The sequence below is a fragment of the Benincasa hispida genome, chromosome 12 (genome assembly GCF_027475165.1).
Source record: "Benincasa hispida cultivar pf3 chromosome 12, pf3_genome.v1.1, whole genome shotgun sequence".
NCBI classification, from domain to species: domain Eukaryota; kingdom Viridiplantae; phylum Streptophyta; class Magnoliopsida; order Cucurbitales; family Cucurbitaceae; genus Benincasa; species Benincasa hispida.
This window is the reverse complement of record NC_143489.1, coordinates 48179355-48199147: the sequence shown is the minus strand read 5'-3', so window position 1 is coordinate 48199147 and position 19793 is coordinate 48179355. Positions and strand designations below refer to the sequence as shown.

General features: G+C 39.0%; 1 long non-coding RNA gene across 3 annotated transcripts in view; it reads left to right on the top strand.

Annotated features, from left to right (window-relative positions):
• LOC150032035 (uncharacterized) overlaps positions 1–19793 on the top strand; it is a 170057-nt gene that overhangs the window by 93273 nt on the left and 56991 nt on the right. Inside the window, exons 4-5 of one of the 3 annotated variants that reach the window (XR_016525479.1) lie at positions 123–739; positions 8125–8458. The exons of the other annotated variants lie outside the window; for them this stretch is intronic. This is a non-coding gene — a long non-coding RNA (uncharacterized LOC150032035). Of the gene's footprint in view, positions 1–122; positions 740–8124; positions 8459–19793 lie in introns of those variants that run through there. 3 annotated transcript variants of the gene reach the window in all.

The window sequence follows — 19793 nt, the reverse complement described above, 5'->3', positions numbered from 1 at the left end:
ATATTAAATTTCTTTTAGACATTTTAATTCGTGTCCTACTATTGTTTGGTAATTATTGTTTTTCTAATGTTATTGGGCGAGATTGTTTTAGTTTCTTTTAATTTTATTTTTTATATTTCCAGCGAGATTCCATGATCGAGCAGTGAGATTTGACAAAGTTTCATGCGAGATTTCATTTCCAGCGAGATTCTGATGGAATTTTCAAGCGAGATTTTGAGCAAGATTTCTAGTTCGAGCGAGATTCTAATGGAATTTCGAGGGAGAGATCGAGTTCGAGCGAGATCTTGATCAACTTCGAGCGAGATTTCGAGCAAGGAGTGAAAGATCAAGTTTGAGCGAGATTATTGAGCCGGTTTTCAACGAGAGATCGAGTTTTAGCAAGATTCAAGCAAGTCGATGAGCCAACAGTAAGATTGAATCAGTTCAGTGAGCGAGATCCAGCGAGATCAGTTGGTTCGATCAGTTTTCTCCTTTGCATGATGTCTTGCGATATAAGAAGATTGAAGTAGAACTCAAGCATGCATCCATTGAGTTTTTGCTAAAAAAATTCGAGTTGAAGAAGGTTTTCTTCAAGTGGGTGCAGTGTGTTCTTCTCCAAATTCCTTTCATTCAAGCTTATTTTGAGTCTCACAACTAAATCTAAAGCTCCAAGAGAATAGTAGGGAAGATCTTGAGGTGGTTCATAGGAGATTTGGAGAAAATTTGCAGCTGAATTCGTGATTCAATAGGTTCTACAAAGGTATTACTTGAAACCATCTTATTATTATATGAGCATGCTTTATTTAAAGCCAAAATTAGTGAATTAGAATGCTTATTGATCCTTGTTGCTTCCGCTGCATGCTGATATACTCCTTCATTGGGAAGCCACTAAGTGCATACTAAGATATCTAACATGGTCAAAGGATGCTAGAATAACCTATCAAAGGTCAGAGGAATCTGAATTTAACCTAGTTTGGGAATGTTGACTAAGAACTTTGCTTAGGAAAATGACAAAAGAAGATCCTTATTGGGTTATATATTCCTACTAAGGGAAATATAATTAGTTGGAAAGCCACCCTACAATCAATAGTGACTTTATCAACAATAGAGGCATAATGTATTGCTTTTACAGAGGCAATCAAAGAAGGTTTATGGCTTAAAGGATTGGTGAATGATCTCATATTAAATCAAACAGTAGTTAATATCTACTGTGAAAATAAGAGCACCGTTCACCTCTCGAAAAGTCCAAAATATCATAGTAGAACCAAGCACATTGATGTTAAATATCACTTCATCAGAGACCAAATTGAAAATGGAAAGATACAAATTTTAAAAGATCATACTTTTGACAATCATGTAGACATGCTCACAAAACCTGTGTCGAAGTTAAAGCTCCATAAGTACCTCGAGCTAATAGGCTTCGATTTTCCTGAAAAGGATAATATTGATCAGATCTGAAAGACACTTGAAGAAAATATAAAGACACTTAGAAGCTAATGTTGTTCTCACCTCAGATTTAACAGAGGCAGACCCATGGCACAACAGATTGTCTCACATTAGCTCCAAAGGCCTTAATGCCCTATCCAAACAAGGAATTTTGCCCAAGGAGATCAGTAATAAAATGTCTTTATGTAAACACCGTGTGTTGGAAAAAGTTAAAAGACATTCATTCATCAAAGCATAGCATACAACAAAGGGCATGCTAGACTACATCCATACAGATTTATGGGGGATAACCTCAATTCCAAGCCTAAGTGGTCAAGGTATATACATCCTTTACATATGATTTTTCAAGAAAAAGCTGGTTGTATTTTCTAAAAACAAAGGATTAGGTTTTTGGAAAATTTAAAGAATGGAAATCAATGATAGAAAAATAGGCAACAAAGGAAATCAAATACCCTAAAACTGATAATGGTCTGGAGTTCTATGGTGAGGAGTTTAAACCTTTTCTATAAAGAAAATGGAATAACAAGACACAGTACAATGAAGCAAACCCCTCAACAGAATGAGGTAGCTGAGAGGCTAAATAGAATTATCATGGAAAGAGTAAGGTTTCTTTTGTCAGATGTCATCCTAGAAGAGAAGTTTTGGGCTGAAGCAACTACCTATTTAGTGTACACTAAATAGAAGTCCTCACACCTCCCTAAATATCTTAAAATTGAAGAAAAGTGGACCAAACACCCTCCCAATCTAAATGACCTTAAGATGTTTCGTTGTGTTCGGTATGCTCATCATAATCAAGGGAAACTTAAAGTTAGAGCTGCTATGTTTATGTTTGTTAGTTTTGTGGAAGGTGTGAAGGGGCTCAAACTTTGGCATCCCACTGAGAAAAGATTTATAATCAGTAGGGATGTTACCTTTAGAGAAAATGAGATAGAGGAAACATCAACTTATACCTAGAAAAGTCCTAAAGAAGAAACAACAACTTATACCACTAATTTTGAGGTGGAGAATGTTACAGAACAAGATCCTAACTCTAACATAGAAGAGATAGAGGAAGCATCAAGTGTTCATGTAGAGGGTGTTGAATGTCCTCCTAATCTAAGTCAATACTCTCTAGCAAGGGATAGAAAAAGAAGAATATAGTTCCTCCAGCCAGATATGCAGACACAAACTACATGAATCTTGTGTTGAATGCCACTGTGGCTCCTAATGATCAATAACCAACCACTTTTGAAGAAACTTTGGGTGGTTCTGATGCCAGATTGTGGATTGAGGCTATGAATGAGGAAATTGACTCTTTAAAGGTTAATGACACTTGGTCTCTTACTTCTCTTACTAAAGGATGCAAACTAATTCAATCAAAGTGGATCTTCAAACTAAAAGAGGGTATCACTAAAGATTAGAAGCCTAGATATAAGGCAAGATATTTGCTAAGGGTTTTACTCAGAGATATTGACTATACTGAAATCTTCTCTCCTATTGTAAAACACACTATAATCAAACTTCTTCTATCTTTGGTAGCCCAACGTGATCTTAAATTGGATCAACTAGATGTAAAAACAACATTCCAACATGGGTATCTAGAAGAAACAATCTATATGCAACAACCTCAAGATTATGAAGTTAAGGGAAAATAAGACTTGTATTGCCTCTTGAACAAGTCAATCTATGGATTTAAACAGTCCCTAGATGCTGGTATAGAAGATTTAATGACTATGTTGCTAGCCCGGGGTTTCAAAGGAGCTTTCATGACATGTATGCATATATAAACTCTACCACCTATAAAGGAAATGGCTACTTACTTTTATATGCTGATGATATGCTCCTTGCATGGAGGCCTTTTGAGCAAAGAATTTGACATGAAAGACTTAGGTGAATAAAGGAAAATCCGAGGCATTGACAATATGAGAGACAGAGGCTCATCTACCCTAAGCATTAATCAAGCATCCTATTGATATACCTCATGGTCTCAACAAGACATGATCTATCCTACTTAGCTAGCCTTGTGAGCAGACATATGTCCAACCATGGCAAAAGGCATTGGGTGTTGGGTTTTATGTCTTAAAACTCGTGGTTTGTAAACAATAAAACTTATTTCTGAAAATTCAATAAGTTGTTATTGAATATATGTATTGCTTGTTTTCGTTTTAGAAATAAATCCAATAAATTAAAAGATTCATGACTATTACATGAGTACTTGAACTTTATGTAGAGACATAAAAGTGGATCAGGTTCAAGCAAATAGTCAAAATGATCTATAGTATATAAGTAAGGTTGGGTGACTTATTCTGGTCACTCTTAGATCCTAAGACAACAGAATTAGCCTAATAAAGACTAATCCAATGAATTAATTTAAACATCAAATCTAAAGCAATATTTGAAAGTAAAGACAACATCAAAGGGTTGAATAAGTACAAGCTTTTTTACTATGGATAATCTGAGTTTTGAAGAACATTACAAGCCATTTTATAGGCCAAATGGTCGTGGATAGACCAAGAAATTCAAAAGTCATTTAAATACAATTATTTATAAATTGTAGAAAATAACATCTAGAAACTTGAAACTTAATTGCATACTAAATTATAAGTCTAAATGATAAACTAGGAACGTAGAAAGCTTCAAATTGCCTTAAATATCTCTTCTAGAAGGCGGCAAAGTAGATATGCATGTTTGACAAGGTTTGACATCATATTTCCCCATGCAGTGCACACTTGACAGCATTTTCTTCACAAAATTTACACACTTTTTTTGACAACCGTGTCATCTTCCAAAATATAGGACTTTTCCCATGCCATCTTCATGCCATTCTCTTCTTGACTCATTGAAGTAATATTATATAAAAAAAAAATTCTCAAAATAATTTTTCGGTTCTTTGAATTTGCTAGTTTTTGAAGATGTAGTGTGAATTCCTCTTGAATCTTATTTGCCTTGCTTCTTGTAATTGGTCCTTTAAGTACATGCAATGGTTCAATGGTTGAATTCACATAAGAGAGATTCTTCCCTTAAGTGCTGACTCTGGGTCTTGAACAAGGGGTCCCACCCTCTCATTGGCGTGAGAGGGACTCAGTTTGTTGATCGGATCATAAACCAATTGTTCATTAGAGGATCAGTGGGACTTAAAGAACAAGAGGTAATCTCGGGGGTAAAACGGACATTTGACCCAGCCATTATCACGAATAACTTGTGAAGGGTTAACTTACTAATCATGGTTATATTGAATGGACATAATATGTCTACAGTGAAGAGAGTGCAACTATGGGCTTTAGTGGAGTGACCCATTAGTTAATGAATTGGAGTTAATTCGGTGTAAGAAGTTTAGTCAATTAATCTCGGATCGTTGGAGTCCATGCTTTGTAGTCCACAAGATACCTCTGTGCTCGTAAATGGATTAGCTTTAGAACAGCGTGATAAGTTAATTTGAAATGTTCAAATTAGAATTAAGGGAATTAGTAATTATATGAGATATAATTGTGTGTTTAAGTTTTGAATTAAACGCAATTAGAGAATTAATTAATATTTAAATATGATTTAAATATTAAATTCATGAAGGTGGATTTTATGTAAAATTAATTTAACGTTTGATATTGAATTAATTGGAATTAATTAAATTGTTTAATTAATTATTTATTATTATTTTTATTGAAAAATTAATTTATGAAATTAATTTTGTAAAATTAATAAAATTTTTAGTTTTGAAAATCAAATTGATTTTAGAAATCAAATTTGAAAAAATCGAAAAAGAGAAAAAAGAGAAAAGTTGGATTTCTCCACTCACCTTCAAGTAGCTCACACCAAACCCACTCGACTCTAGCTTCAATACTCCAAGCATGAACTGCATCTCATGCAGGCTTCTCCTTTGCATGATAGTCCTATAATATATAGAGAAGATTGAAGTGGAATTCAAGCATGCATCAGTTGAGCTTTTGTTGAAAAATTCGAGTTGAAGAAAGTGTTCTTCAAGTGGTGCATTAGTGTGTTCTTCTTCAAATTCCCTTCATTCAAGCTTATTTTGAGTCCTGCAACTCAATCTAAAGCTCCAAGAGAATAGTAGGGAAGATCTTGAGGTGGCTCACAAGAAGATTTGGAGAAGATTTGCAGCTAAATTTGTGATTCAATAGGTTCTACATAGGTATTACTTAAAAATGGAGAGATACAAATTTTAAAGATTCATATGTAAGACCCTAACACTAAATCTAAAGTGGAAGGTTAAATAGAGAAGAAAAATCCTAAGTAAGGATATTGGGACAAAGAGTGAAAAACATTAATACTAAATTATCCAAAAAGGTGACCAAAAGACCAAACGCATATGAGAGGCTTAAATATGTTGAACACAAGAGTGCAAGGAGGATGGAAGGAAGAAGACTTGAAAAATGGCCAAGGGCTTGCATACAACAAACGCAAAGGCATGCGGACACAAGCACGGTATGCGTTGGAGGCATGCGTCGAGTGAGCATGCTAGGAGCGCAGGCCATGTGTCGAGGCCAAGCGCACAGGCCATGCGTCGAGGCCAAGCGCATAGGCCATGCGTCGAGGCCAAGCGAGCAGCCCATGCGTCGAACATGTATGCCCCCTACCTATGCGTCGAACGGGCAAGTCGGACACCCATCTTATGCGTCGAGCGCTACCAAGTCTGCCGAGCAGCCATGCGTCGATGCCTTATGCCAAGTGCACACCCATGCGGCGAGACACACCCGACGCGACCGAGCGCGCCTATGCGACCGAGCGTGCCTATGCGACCGAACGTGCCTATGCGGCCAAGCGCGCAAGCGCCTAGGCAGCACACCTATGCGTCGATGGTCAACACCGTGCATCCATGCTTAGTAGGCCGAGCAAGCATACCTAGCAAGCCATGCATCAAGGGTGCGCGGCCACCCTATGCGTTGGTGATGGCCGACTCATGCAATGGCTAAATGGGACTTTGATGAAGGAAGGGTGAGTTGCTATGCGTTAAGGACAAAAGGTAAGGCTAATTGGTGGAAAAACTCTAAGGAAAGATGCCAATAGTTATACGAGCATAAGTCTTAAACAATTTAAGTAGAGAAATATGTTTAAGTATTTAAGTAATTTAGGTAGAAAAAGGAGGATCACACAAAGTTCTAGCAGGAGGTGAACAAAGGAGATTTCATGCAAAAAAGGGAATTTTGGCTGGCAAGCTAAGATGAGAACAACTCAAGGCTAGGCTGGGTAGGCTAAGTGTTGGCAGCTCCAAAGTGAGACAAATAGGAGTTGGGTTGTCACAAAGAGGTGAGTTTGGAATGGCTATAAATAGAGGGGTTGGACGAAAGGGATTTATTAATACCATCATCAAAAAAACTTGTGTTGAGAGCATATTTAGAGTGTTACATTTGAGTTCTCATGCTGCCAAGTTAATTGAAGATCAAAAGAAACAAAGGTTGCGTTGATGAGGTATTGAGTCAGCCTGGATGCACAGCCAACCCACACCCTGCGCGCATGCCTTGCAGCGCTGCGTCCGTCCGCGTGCCTCGCTCGACGCATCCCGCGCGCTAGCCCAGCACAGCTGCTCCCTCGTACGACGCATCACGCCCAGCGCAACAGGCCATTGTGCATGCCCAACGCATCAGCCCTCTGTGAGGCATAGCACGCCCACCCTGCCTACATCCAAATGCCCATATGCCTACCACAGTCCAAATAACCTGCTAATTTTAGGATTTTGCCTAAATTGGAGTAGAGTAGGCTGGTATTTTCATTATATAATGGTATTTTGGCTATTTTGACATTATCTATTGATATAACAAGTATTAATTGGGGAATTTTAATTGATATGGAGGAATTCTCAGGAAAATATTCTCAAGGTGATTTTAGTGGAAAAACTTGCTTGCGATGAGTGTTTACTTAGTTTTATGCGTTGATATGTGGATAAATGCATATGTAAGTGCAAAATGCATGCTTATGATGTTATGTTGTTTACCATGATATTGTTTGTGAAATTTCTATGGAAACTGAGATTATACCCGGACTACATAAGTTAGCATGCTTAAAAAAGGTACTTGGCGAGAAAACATAGTCGGCCTTGGTCAGCGGGAAATAATAGTCGGTGACGACCGATGGAAAACATAGTCAAGTAACCTAAGCATGACTAGCGGGAAACGAATTGTCGATATGCACATTGGTGGAAAAAGTGGGTTATAGGAAAGTTTCCATAAAAAGTTTTTATGATTGATAATATGTCCATGATATAAACTGCCAAGTATAGCATGGAACTGGAGGATGATGATTGAATGAATATACACATGACCATGCATAAATTGTACTGGAATTGTGATTATGTGATTGATTTCCCAAAAATATGTTTTGCAAAGTGATTATTATTTTAAAAGCACCACTCACTGGGCTTAGTAGCTCACACTCTTCCAAATGTTTTCTTATATCCCCCTCCTCTCCCCCCCGGTGGCAAAGCGAAGCGTTTAGGAAGGAGTCTACAAACCACCAAAACACTAGGACTTGGTAAATTCTCAGGGCATGGCTCGGATCATGTGATAAAAGAATATAGGAAATTGAACTCTATGTATGAAAGTTAGATAGATTATTGTAAACATGTTAAAATCTTTAATAGATAAGGGAGAAATGTTAAATTAAAATGTTGTTTTGGAATACTACTGGTATATCCTCATGCTCCTTTCCAAGTCTTGGGGGCTAAGGCTAGGGAGGGGGTGTGACATCATACTTTTGACAATCTTGCAGACAGGCTCCCAAAACCTGTGTCGAAGTTAAAGCGCCAAAAGTACCTCGAGCTGATAGGCTTTGACGTACCTGAAAAGGATAATATTGATCAGATCTGAAGACACTTGAAGAAAATATAAAGCTAGATTTAAGGTGGAGAGTTGAAAAAGTAAATCCAACGGCTACGTGTTCTTTCTTTTATACAATTCATGTAAAAACTGATCTCCCTTAGACATTTATAAAAAGGAGCTCTCAGTACGTAATGTTTTTATACATAGAAAAGAAAAAACAAATAGGTTGTACTCACATTTTCTTCAAAAACACGTCTTCCCATGGAAGTAGGCCTTTTCCCTTAGTCGAACCATGTTAAAACACTAGTGTACTTCTTCTTCCTCTTCATCTTCTTCATTTTTAGCGCATTGTTACCTACATTAAAGATAGTGTTATTAAAGCCTTTTAATGTCGATTGCAACTGAAAACCAAGAATCAAATGAAGCCCTTTAAACTGACATTGAAGCTCAGAATCTATCCGTTTTAACAATTATTGTCCTTTTTTTTAAATTCCGTTGTCGAATCCATTTTTTCGGTCAAGAAGTTAAAAACGACATTATATGTCTCGTGTTGGATCAGGAAATGTCCGTCATTGTTTTTTTATTAAAAAGTATATAAACAAAAATTTGCATGGCAAGCCATCAATATTTGTCTTCCACCTATGAATTTATCTACAAACAAGAATCAATATTTCCAATCCATTACATATACTCATCAAATATGAAATAAACACACTAATCACCAATATTTGCATAACAATAACAGACTTTCATAAAATACTTACACCAAGCTATCATTTCTCTCATTCACAAATATCAGTTAGTACTAATTCCATGAATACTTAACACCAAATACCCCATAAACACAAAAATATTATACATAAATCTTCCAATAAACAGATCATGGTTAGATAAATGGTTAACAAATGAATGCAAATTTACCTATATAGGTTTCAATTTTTGAGAAGACCGATGGTGTTGGAGATCGTGTTTGGCTTGCCATGTTTTCAATCCACTAAGTAGTTTGAAAACATTAGTTAAACATAAATACTTCGACTAAGAACTAAGAAAGTTCAATTACACTTACATATTTAGAACTCCATGAAAATCCTCTTGAACCTTACTTCGAAGAGAGTCCAAAACATAAACACAATTTTCTTGTAGATTGATTACAATCAATATCCAATGATAACTATAATAAGTAACAATTTTGAAATATTAGTACGTGTATAATGCAAATTAAAAATAACTTAAGAACTTGTATTTACTTACCCTGTATTATATGGAATAAGGACAAATTGGTCTAAATTAGCCAATTCTAGTTGATTGACTAAATTTCTGGATCAAATATCTTGAGACTTCACATGTGGCGGTATTCTTGCTTGATCAATTACAAAAAACTTCTTCGTAATATCACGACCACATTCATCCCAAAGATACCTAAACAAAGTAAAAGTTATTATTTAAACATGAAACAAAGTATACATGAGTGAATCTAGATGAGTAATACTTACGCAATGTATGTCAAAATACACATGTAGCCTATTTCAACCATATTGCAACATTGGATCAGATCATCGCAACCTAAATAAATAAATTGTCTCTTCCATGTTATATGCTCGTCCAAAGTGATACGGATCATGTCTACATCATTCATGTTATGCATGGCATGTCCATTCAAGAGTTTGATGGTACCATTGGCATCAGTATATTTGCAGGACTGGCGAAAGCTCTTAATTGTTGAATGGTCCTACCATAACCAAAGTTACAAAAATTCAAAGTAGGAAAAATAATAAATAACCAAACTCATATACTGAAAAAGAGGCATACTTTTTTTCTCGTCAACCATAACTACAAGTTCACGAGGCCATGTTACGAAGTTGCCCATTGCTTGATTTAAGGACTCTATTTTACCCTTCACATGAATTGGTATAGGCAAATCTTCTCCAATGGCAATGTCAATCAGAACTTTAACAGTTAAGCATGACACATCATCATCAAATGTTGTGGCTATTGCAATAATATTATCTACAGTTCCTATAGCCAAGTGGCATGGTGTCCCCTTACCAAATTTAAAAGAACTTATGTCATGCATGGTTAAACACGTCTAATATGATTAAAATTCAAAAGTCACAACAAATAAATTATCTCTATATCTTCTTTAGGCATCTTCTTAGTATCTTTTTCTTCAAATGCACTTAGTGCAACACTTCCAACAAATGATTTGGACTAATGAGATTGTCTATTGTGTGTTCTTTCTCTTGACAATTTACCATGTCAAACATTTTTTTCACTAGAGCCTCCTTCAATTTCTTGGCTCATTAAGGACTTTGGTTTTACTAATTTAAAATATTGGGAATGAGAAACAAAATCACCCATTCCTCTAACACGTCCCACCTGTTCCTCTGTACCCAATGCTTTGGTCAAAACATCTTCACCTTCATAGGCTTTAGCCGATTTATCTTGTAAACCATATTACAATTTTCACACAATATCTATATCATCACAAGTTTTAAACATTATATTATGTCATCTTAACTTTGCACAATATAAACATACAATTTGATTGGCACATTCTCAAGTAGCTTCATCAAAGTATTCTTTATTTTTTCCTTTTCTTGCTTCTTTCCATAAAGTCACCCGATAAGAAGGATCATTCGATAGGTTCTACATGAACATACATATTTAATTAGCATAAACATATTAGAGTAAAAGATTTAATTAAAGTAGAAAAACTTACAAATTATTGGGCAAGATTCGCATAACCCTTCCAAGAAATGTGATGATTATATACACATTTCGCACGTCGTTCTTTTTGAAGACGACTGATTTCCTGTACAACAAATCTAGTTGAAGTTACCTATCAAAACAATGATAATGTTGACATTTAATTTATTGTGAATGACTTACATCCCATTCTTCACTCAATCATTCATTGACGAACGATGTCCACTGATCTTGCTCTATATGAGAATATTGTTGGGGAGGAAATTGCAAGACCAAGGGTGACCTTAAATGGAAGTATGAACTTTTGAGTCAATGTTGTCTTGAAAGTCCAAAACTTCCTAGATGGAGATATGAGTATACAATGTTTGGACTTAGAGCAAGTGAATTAAAAGTTTAGAAAACATACCATGGCCTTGTGGCCCAATTTTTGTGCGTGAACACTCAGGCAGGTGAAAATTTGAAAACGGACCCAGGGGTTTAGAATGATGAGAAAAAGCCGTGCGCGGAGACGATTTTGGGAACGGAGCTCGTTTGGTGCCCCAAACGGCTATCGGACCCGGCAGGAGTGCCTCGGGGACCAATTTTTGTGTGCGAACTTTCCTGCGAGTGAAAATTTGAAAACGGACCCAGGGGCTCAGAACAATGAGAGAAAGCCGTGCGTGAAGACGGTTTTGCAAACGGAGCTCGTTTAGTGCCCCAAATGGCTATCGGGCCCCGTGGGGGTGCCCTGGGAACCAATTTTTGTGCGCGAACTTTCCGGCTGGCGAAAATTTGAAAACAGACCCAGGGGTTCAGAACAATGAGAAAAAGTCGTGCGCGAGACGATTTTTGGAACGGAGCTCGTTTGGTGACCCAAACGGCTATTGGGCCCGGCGGGGGTGCCCCGGGGCCTAATTTTTATGCGCAAACTTTCCGGCGGGCGAAAATTTGAAAACATACCTAGGGGCTTAGAACGATGAGAAAAAGCTGTGCGCGCAGACGATATTAGGAACGGAGCTTGTTTGGTGCCCCAAACGGCTATCGAGCCCAGCGGGGGTGCCCCGGGGCCCAATTTTTGGGCGCGAACTTTCCGGTGGACGAAAATTTGAAAGACCCAGGGATTCAGAATGATGGAAAAAAGTGGTACGCGCAGACGGTTTTGGGACGAAGCTCATTTGGTACCCCAAACAGTTATTGGGCCCCGCAGGGGTGCCTAGGGGCCCAATTTTTGTGCGCGAACTTTCCAGAGAATTTGAAAACGGACCCAGGGGTTCAGAACAATGAGAAAAGGCAGTGTAAGCAGACGATTTTGGGAATGGAGCTCGTTTGGTGCCCCAAACGGCTATCGGGCTCGACAGGGGTGCCCTGGGGCCTAACTTTTGTGCGCGAACTTTCGGATGGGCAAAAATTTGAAAACGGACCAAGGGTCTAGAAAGATGAGAAGTCGTGCGCGCAGAAGATTTTGGGAACGAAGCTCGTTTGGTGCCCCAAATGGCTATCGGGCCCGACGGGGGTGCTCAAATTTTGTGCGCAAACTTTCCAGTAGGCGAAAATTTGAAAACGGGCCCAGGGGTTAAGAACAATGAGAAAAAGCCGTGCGTGCAGATCGTTTTGGGAATGGAGCACATTTGGTGCCAAAACGGCTATCGGACCCGGCAGGGGTGCCCCGGGGCCCAATTTTTGTGTGCGAGTGAAAATTTGAAAAAAGATCTAGGGGTTTAGAATAATGAGAAAAAGTCGTGCGCACAGACGGTTTTAGGAACGGAGCTCGTTTGGTGCCCAAAACGGCTATCGGGCCTAGTGGGGGTGACCTGGGTCCAATTTTTGTGCGCGAACTTTCTGGCAGACGAAAATTTGAAAACGAACCCAGGGGTTCAGAACGATGAGAAAAAGTGGTGCGCGTAGACGGTTTGGGAACAGAACTCATTTGGTGCCCAAACGGCTATCGGGCTCGACGGAGGTGGCTTGAGGCATAATTTTTGTATGCGAACATTCAGGTGGGCGAAAATTTGAAAATAGACCCAGGGTTCAAAAAGATGAGAAGTCGTGCACGCAGACAATTTTGGGAACGGAGCTCGTTTGGTACCTCAAACGGCTATCGGGCCGGTAGGGGTTCCCCGGGCTTAAATTTTATGCGCGACGGCGGACGAAAATTTGAAAACGAACCCAGGGTTAAGAACGATAAGAAAAAGCGGTACGCACAGACGATTTTAGGAATGGAGCTCATTTGGAGCACCAAATGGCTATCGGGCCCGGCGGGGGAGCCTCGGGGCTCAATTTTTGTGCGCAAACTTTCTGGCGAGTGAAAATTTGAAAACGAACTCAGGGGTTCAAAACAATGAGAAAAAGCCGTGCGAGTAGTTGGTTTCGGGAATGGAGCTCGTTTGGTGCCGCAAATGGCTATCGGTCCCGACGGGGTGCCCTGGGCCTAACTTTTGTGCGCGAACTTTCCAACGAGTGAAAATTTAAAAACAGACCCTGGGTTCAAAACGATGAGAAAAAGCCATGCGCGTAAACGGTTTTGGGAGGAGCTCATTTTGTGCCCCAAACGGCTATCGCTCTCGGCGGGGGTTCCCCGGGGCCCAATTTTTGTGCGCTAACATTTCAAAACAGGCGAAAATTTGAAAACAGACCCAGGTGTTCAGAACGATGAGAAAAAGCTATGGGCACAGACAGTTTTGAGAATAGAGCTCGTTTGTCGTCCAAAACGCCTATCGGGCATGACGGGGGAGCCTCGAGGCCCAATTTTTGTGCGTGAACTTTCTGGCGAGCAAAAATTTGAAAACGGACCCTGGGGTTCAAAACGATGAGAAAAAGTCGTGCGCGTAGATGGGTTTTGGAACGGAGCTCATTTGTTGCCCCAAACGGCTATTGGGCCCGGCTGTAGTGCCCCAGCGCCCTACTTTTATGCCCGAACTTTCCGGCAAGCGAAAATTTGATAACGGACGCAGGGGTTCAGAACGATAAGAAAAAATCGTGCGCGCAGACGATTTTGGGAACGGAGCTCGTTTGGTGCCCCAAACGGCTATTAGGTCTCGCGGTGGTGCCCAGGCGCCCAATTTTTGTGTGCGAACTTTCCGGTGGGCGAAAATTTGAAAACGGATGCAGGTGTTCAGAACGATGAGAGAAAGTCGTACACACAGATGGTTTTGGGAACGAAATTCGTTTACGTTTTGATTGAGTTACGACAGTTTTTAACATTTCCGTATTATGGAGGGGAATTAATGGCTAACGATCTTAGCACATATAAATTTGATTCCAGATTTGCTGTGCAAATAAAAATATCATCTTTATGAATAAACGCTTTATTCAAATTATAAGAAACAGTGTATTTACATTGCAATAAACACTTTACAGAAATTAGGTTCCTTTTTAGTTCATGAACAATATATACATCATGTAAAATTAGCAACCTATTCTGAAAAGCTAACTGGAGTCCTCTCACTGCCACTGCTGAGACAATGTGCCCAGTGCCTACTCGCATCGTCATCTCACCAACCTCTAGCTGTCGCCAAGATTTAATCCCCTGAAAAGAAGAACAAACTTGGTTAGTGGCGCCTGAATCAATTATCCAGGTTGAATCATCATTCTCCACTAAACAAGTTTCAAGCACAACTAAATCATATTTACCTTTATGCGCCTTGGCCTTAGCCTTGGCTGCTTTCTTCTCCTTCAGATACCGAGGACAGTTCCTCTTCCAATGTCCATCTTGGTTGCAATGGAAACATTTTCCCTTAGCAACTGGTGGACGCCTCCTCGGGGCGAAGGCAGTGGATTAACAGGTGCCTTCCCTTTTCCCTTATCACCCTTCTTCTTCTTCCCCTTTGCAGAATTAGAAGTAAAAGGTGCAGACTTCGTTCCTAAGGTCGAACCTCTATGGAACATCCTAGAGGATGCAACAACATTTGCCTCACCCATCTGCCTCTCCTTACTTTTCAGTAAATATTGGTATGTCTGCAACTCGTTGAGGAGAGTTGTAAGGTTATATTTTCACTTTGTTAAGAATCACATTGCTAACAAAGAGTAGGAAGCTCTCCGGAAAAGAATGCAGGATTATGCTAACTTAGCTGCCCTCATCGATGGTAGACCCATTCAACTCTACCACATTGAAGTGGACCATCATGTTTAGCACATGTTCACGAACAGAGGTGTCTTCTTGCATTTTGGAGTTGAATATGAATTTAAGAGCCTCATGCATAAACTGTTCAGATAGTTGTCCAAAAATCCTCCGCAGGGACTTCATGATCTCACGGGCTAAGACTTCAGAAAGACTTGTCAAGATATAGGCTCGGGCCTTCTCATTAGCCCTTGTCCATCGCTCGTATGCCTCCCGAATATTTCGAGTGGCATTTGGAGCTGGAATAGGAGGACAAGCCTCCATGAGAGCAAACATGAAATCCTCGATGATTAGGATCGTCGTGATCATGTGTTTCCATGTTGAAAAATTGTCGCCAGTTAGTTTTTTAGCGCTTAACAACGATAAAGTGGTTGTAGCCATTTGAAAAAGTTGCTGAAAATACGAACAAAACTTTATTAGTTTTTGCTAAACCACTTTTAAACCAATTAGTTTTGCAAAACAGTTTCAAGTACCCTAAGTTATAGATTTCTATTTTGCAATGATGCCTCAATGAGTCAGGACAAATGCCACCGGTGGGTTTATCAGTTGCCCCTTAACTGGGATGAGACATTCTCAACCATTAGGCAGAACCAACTCTTAGAACTGAACCTAACAGCCACCATTTTTTGGTCCAGAGTCCCACCCTAATGCGCTTACCGTAGAGAAAAGACAGATTAGGACAAGAGACTAAGTTACTTATCCTCTTACAGTAGATCATATATAGAAACGCGTAAAACTGTCATCCTTTAGAGGGACACTCCCAGGGTGCCTCGAGGCGATGCGCAGTAACTTTATTCAACCTAACGAGGGAGATCGAAGGATATGCTATCACACTTCCCGCTCCCACTTACTATGAACATTCTCTCCATCCACCTTGATATTGACCTACCCAAACACCATCTGTTGGGGGGTCACGCCAAAGGTGCCACGAGGCCGAGGATAGATCTCACGGAGTGGACTATTTAAGAGAAAAGTGAAAGGTTTAAGTGAAGCATCTTATGCTCCAAGTACCTCCTACTGAATGTTCTACCTAGGGATTCATTAACCTAGACAATCTGGCTACTGATTTTAGTCTAAGTCATCTTTTTAAACTCTATTCATAAACAACGTTTGTTTATGAAATATGAACAAGTTCAAGTAGTCACTTTTAAACACTTTAATGGACTGTCCTTAACTTGCATGCATGCATCAAATCTATCTAAATTCATCTTTCCAGGTAAGTTCCCAGGTAGGGGTGTTATGTTTCCGTCAACTTAAATACCCCAACCTAGATAGAACCCGCCTTAGACAAAAGGTCCCTTATAGATAGATTTGCTACACTTTAACCTTTTATTAGCCAATTTAATCCTATTAAACTGATTAAAAGATTAAAGCCTTAGGGTTGCTAATCTTATTAGAACCGTGATCTTAGGTCTATGTGATCCATGTTTTAAACATTTTAAAACCATGAATTAAACTTATGTGAGCATGCATGTCTTCTTATTTCTTTTAGTTCTAATTTCTCTTTAACTCTTAAAAAGAAACAACTAAAAAATATTGCGCATAACGAGGTATTTATAACATTTATAAATTAACCTATGTGTCATGCTTCATGCAATGTCTGGTCATTACTATAACTTTTATATAACGCGTAATAACCAAACAAACATGCTAACATTCACCCTTATACTATAACTATTATAATATAAAGATAATGCATGTCAATGCTTTTTATGCATGCATAAATATAACTGTTATATTATATGATGCATGAGCATGCTCTTACATAATTAAAATCATGCTTCTCTAAATTACAAAAAATACAATAAAGAGATGATGCATGAGCATTGCATAACCTAAGGTGGGATTTACTATATGTGCATACCATATGACATATAAAACATACATCGCATGTAATAAACAAAGGATTAATGGACGGGGATGAGCCTGTTAAACCAAAAACAAGAATGAAAAACCCTATCTATTACATTTTTTTCATCGAGCAAATTGGTTCACAGGCGAACCAGGTCTTGAACCGCCAGGAGTTCTTTATCGTGTAGCAAACTCCAGCAGGTAGACGATCGTTCAGCACGCAGTAGACGATAGGAACATAAGATAACGATTACGTAGACGATGACGAGGCTGCGAAGCCTGATCGTCCATGCGAAGCCTGATCGTTTAGTCAGTTACTAAGTGATGAAGCTTGCTAACCTAAACGATTGTCTAGTGCGCTTTAAACGATACGTGAGCGTCTCATCGTCTAATCGATGCGTGCAACTTGGTAAACAATTTACCTTGCGATGCTAAGCGATCATTTAGTCAGTTACTAAGCGATGAAGCTTGCTAACCTAACCGATCATCTAGCGCGAGCATTAAACGATACTCAGCGATCGCGTGCCCGATTGTCAATCCGATACGACCAACTCTTGATTGCATACCCCATCGTTTAACCGATGTGTTCAACCGCGATCACATACTCCATCTTCACGATGCGATGGAATACGATGCGTAGAACTTCTTCTGCACGATGCGATCAACCCTAGATCGCCTCCTTCCTCGAAGAGCCGCAACCTTTGCCCATATCTTCGACAAATGACTCAAAACTTTAAACATTTTGAATAAAGACTCGATTACAATTATTTATACCCAAAAACACAGGGGCCTTTATAAACAACTGCAAATGTAAAAGGAATTAAACAAATCGAGGCAAATCATCCCGAAAACGTCCATTAATCCGGCACATCCATAACAAATTTAACATTGAAAATAGTGTAGAAATGCGCCCACCATGAATGTATACGTTATTTCGTTGCAACAGATGAAATCGGAGTATCAGAAGCCTGGCTCTGATACCAATTGAAGGATCTCATACTGAGAGTTCCATGAGTGGGTTCAGATCGCCCAGATTTCACAGTGATCGAAACACAAAAGATATACATTCAACACTAACAGTTATGCATATAAACCTAATTATCGGCATGCTCAGAACACAATAATTAACAGGGAAAGGGTTTATACCAGTTGAAGACTCTCTTCGCACGTCTGAACCCTAAGCAGCGAAAACCCTCCAACGGATCTACCAACACTCGGTGGGTATGTCGACTGCAACAGCACGATCAGTACAAGCACGAGCATTACAGCAGGGACGACACCACGAAACCCAGGTATCCTCGGCATGAAAACCCAATGAGTGGGCTTTGGTGAGTTTGGTAGAGGACGAATGACAATACGTCGTGTAGACGACAAGAAAGTGGGAGATGAAACTGTGCTATCGTATAGTGGAAATGCTTATCGTATAGAATAGCTACATGATCGCGTATAAAAGGCTGAACGATCGTTTAAGAAAAACATATACGATCGTTTTGAGAAAAGGTGAGGTAGACAATCGTTTAGACGAAAGAGCTTCTATCGTATAGGCTCTCGCAATCGTTTTCACGAATTCTATTACGCGCAGACGAAAATATGAATGCATGATTGTGAAAAATGAAAACGATTTTCATTTTTAATTCATCGGTTACCATAACCTATGCAGCCCACTTCCCATGTCCAAACGTGGACAAATTAGTTAATTATCAAATAATTAATCGATTAATTTAAATAATAAATAGAATCATATTATATATATATATATCCTATATTTTGATATCATATATCTACTATAGTATTTTCTCATCTACTTGATATAAATCATATTTATATCTAATTTCCTCCAAAATAATGTACCTCATACATTTAGCCAATTATATCATATATAATTAACCAGTCTAATTATATCATATATAATTGAACTTTCTCTTGTCAATTTGAACATTTCAAATTAACCAAAACACTGGTTCTCTACTTTATCCAAGCTACCCAGGTGACCTAATGGACCTGTGGCTCGAAGCTCCAATGGTACGTGAATAGCTAACTAGACTCTTTAGCAACGAGATCCACCATCCGTTAACTGTCAGTGATTCCATTCGGATATATTTCTGTGTCCATCAGATATAACCAATCACGAGTACGATGACCCTTCACAGATGCTCGTAAGTACAACTACGCCAATTTACCATTTTGCCCCTGTAGTTACATCTCACTCCTTAAGTACCACTGATTCCTCTAATGAACTACAACATAGTCCAACTATGTGTAAACCTCTCGAGCCAAGAGAAGGTGTGTGGCGCCACATCGTTCAAGCCTCGGAATCAGCACTTAAGGGAGCCATCTATCAACTTACCCCTGCTTCGGGGAAAGAGTAAATTTCATCTTGTCTAGCTGAGTTCCCAATTCCCAAATCAGACAAATCCCCAAAATGGTACGTTTGAATCGGCGACCTGGACACTCGCGCGCATACAAATCAAAGAACCGCCCTCAATGGCATGAGTTCCCAACTCACTCAGGATTGAGGTCATGTTACCTATGGTTATCCTAGTGAAGTGAAGTTTTTGTCATGAACGGTGTTATATAACGAGACATTAACACTTCGTGGTTAGGTCTTATATAAACTCTTTATATAGGACGCTCTCGCTTGCATGTCCCTAACACGAATGATCAGGATCAAACCATCTGTGACAAGTCACAACACTTGTGACCATTTCACAAAGCGGGCCGCGTCCGTAGCGTTACCAGGATATGGTTTCCCTCATTTATCCATTTACTACAGACCATTTTGGTTATAACTCAAGACATGATCCACTTGTATGTCACAACATACATGCTAGAGTCACATACAAATAACAAGAAATTTTATGTTTATCTGTTTGTGGTTACAAATGAAACAAATAACCGAGAAAAACAACAAGATGTAAAGTAAATATCATATATTAATAACACGTGTTCGTATATACTATTTACAA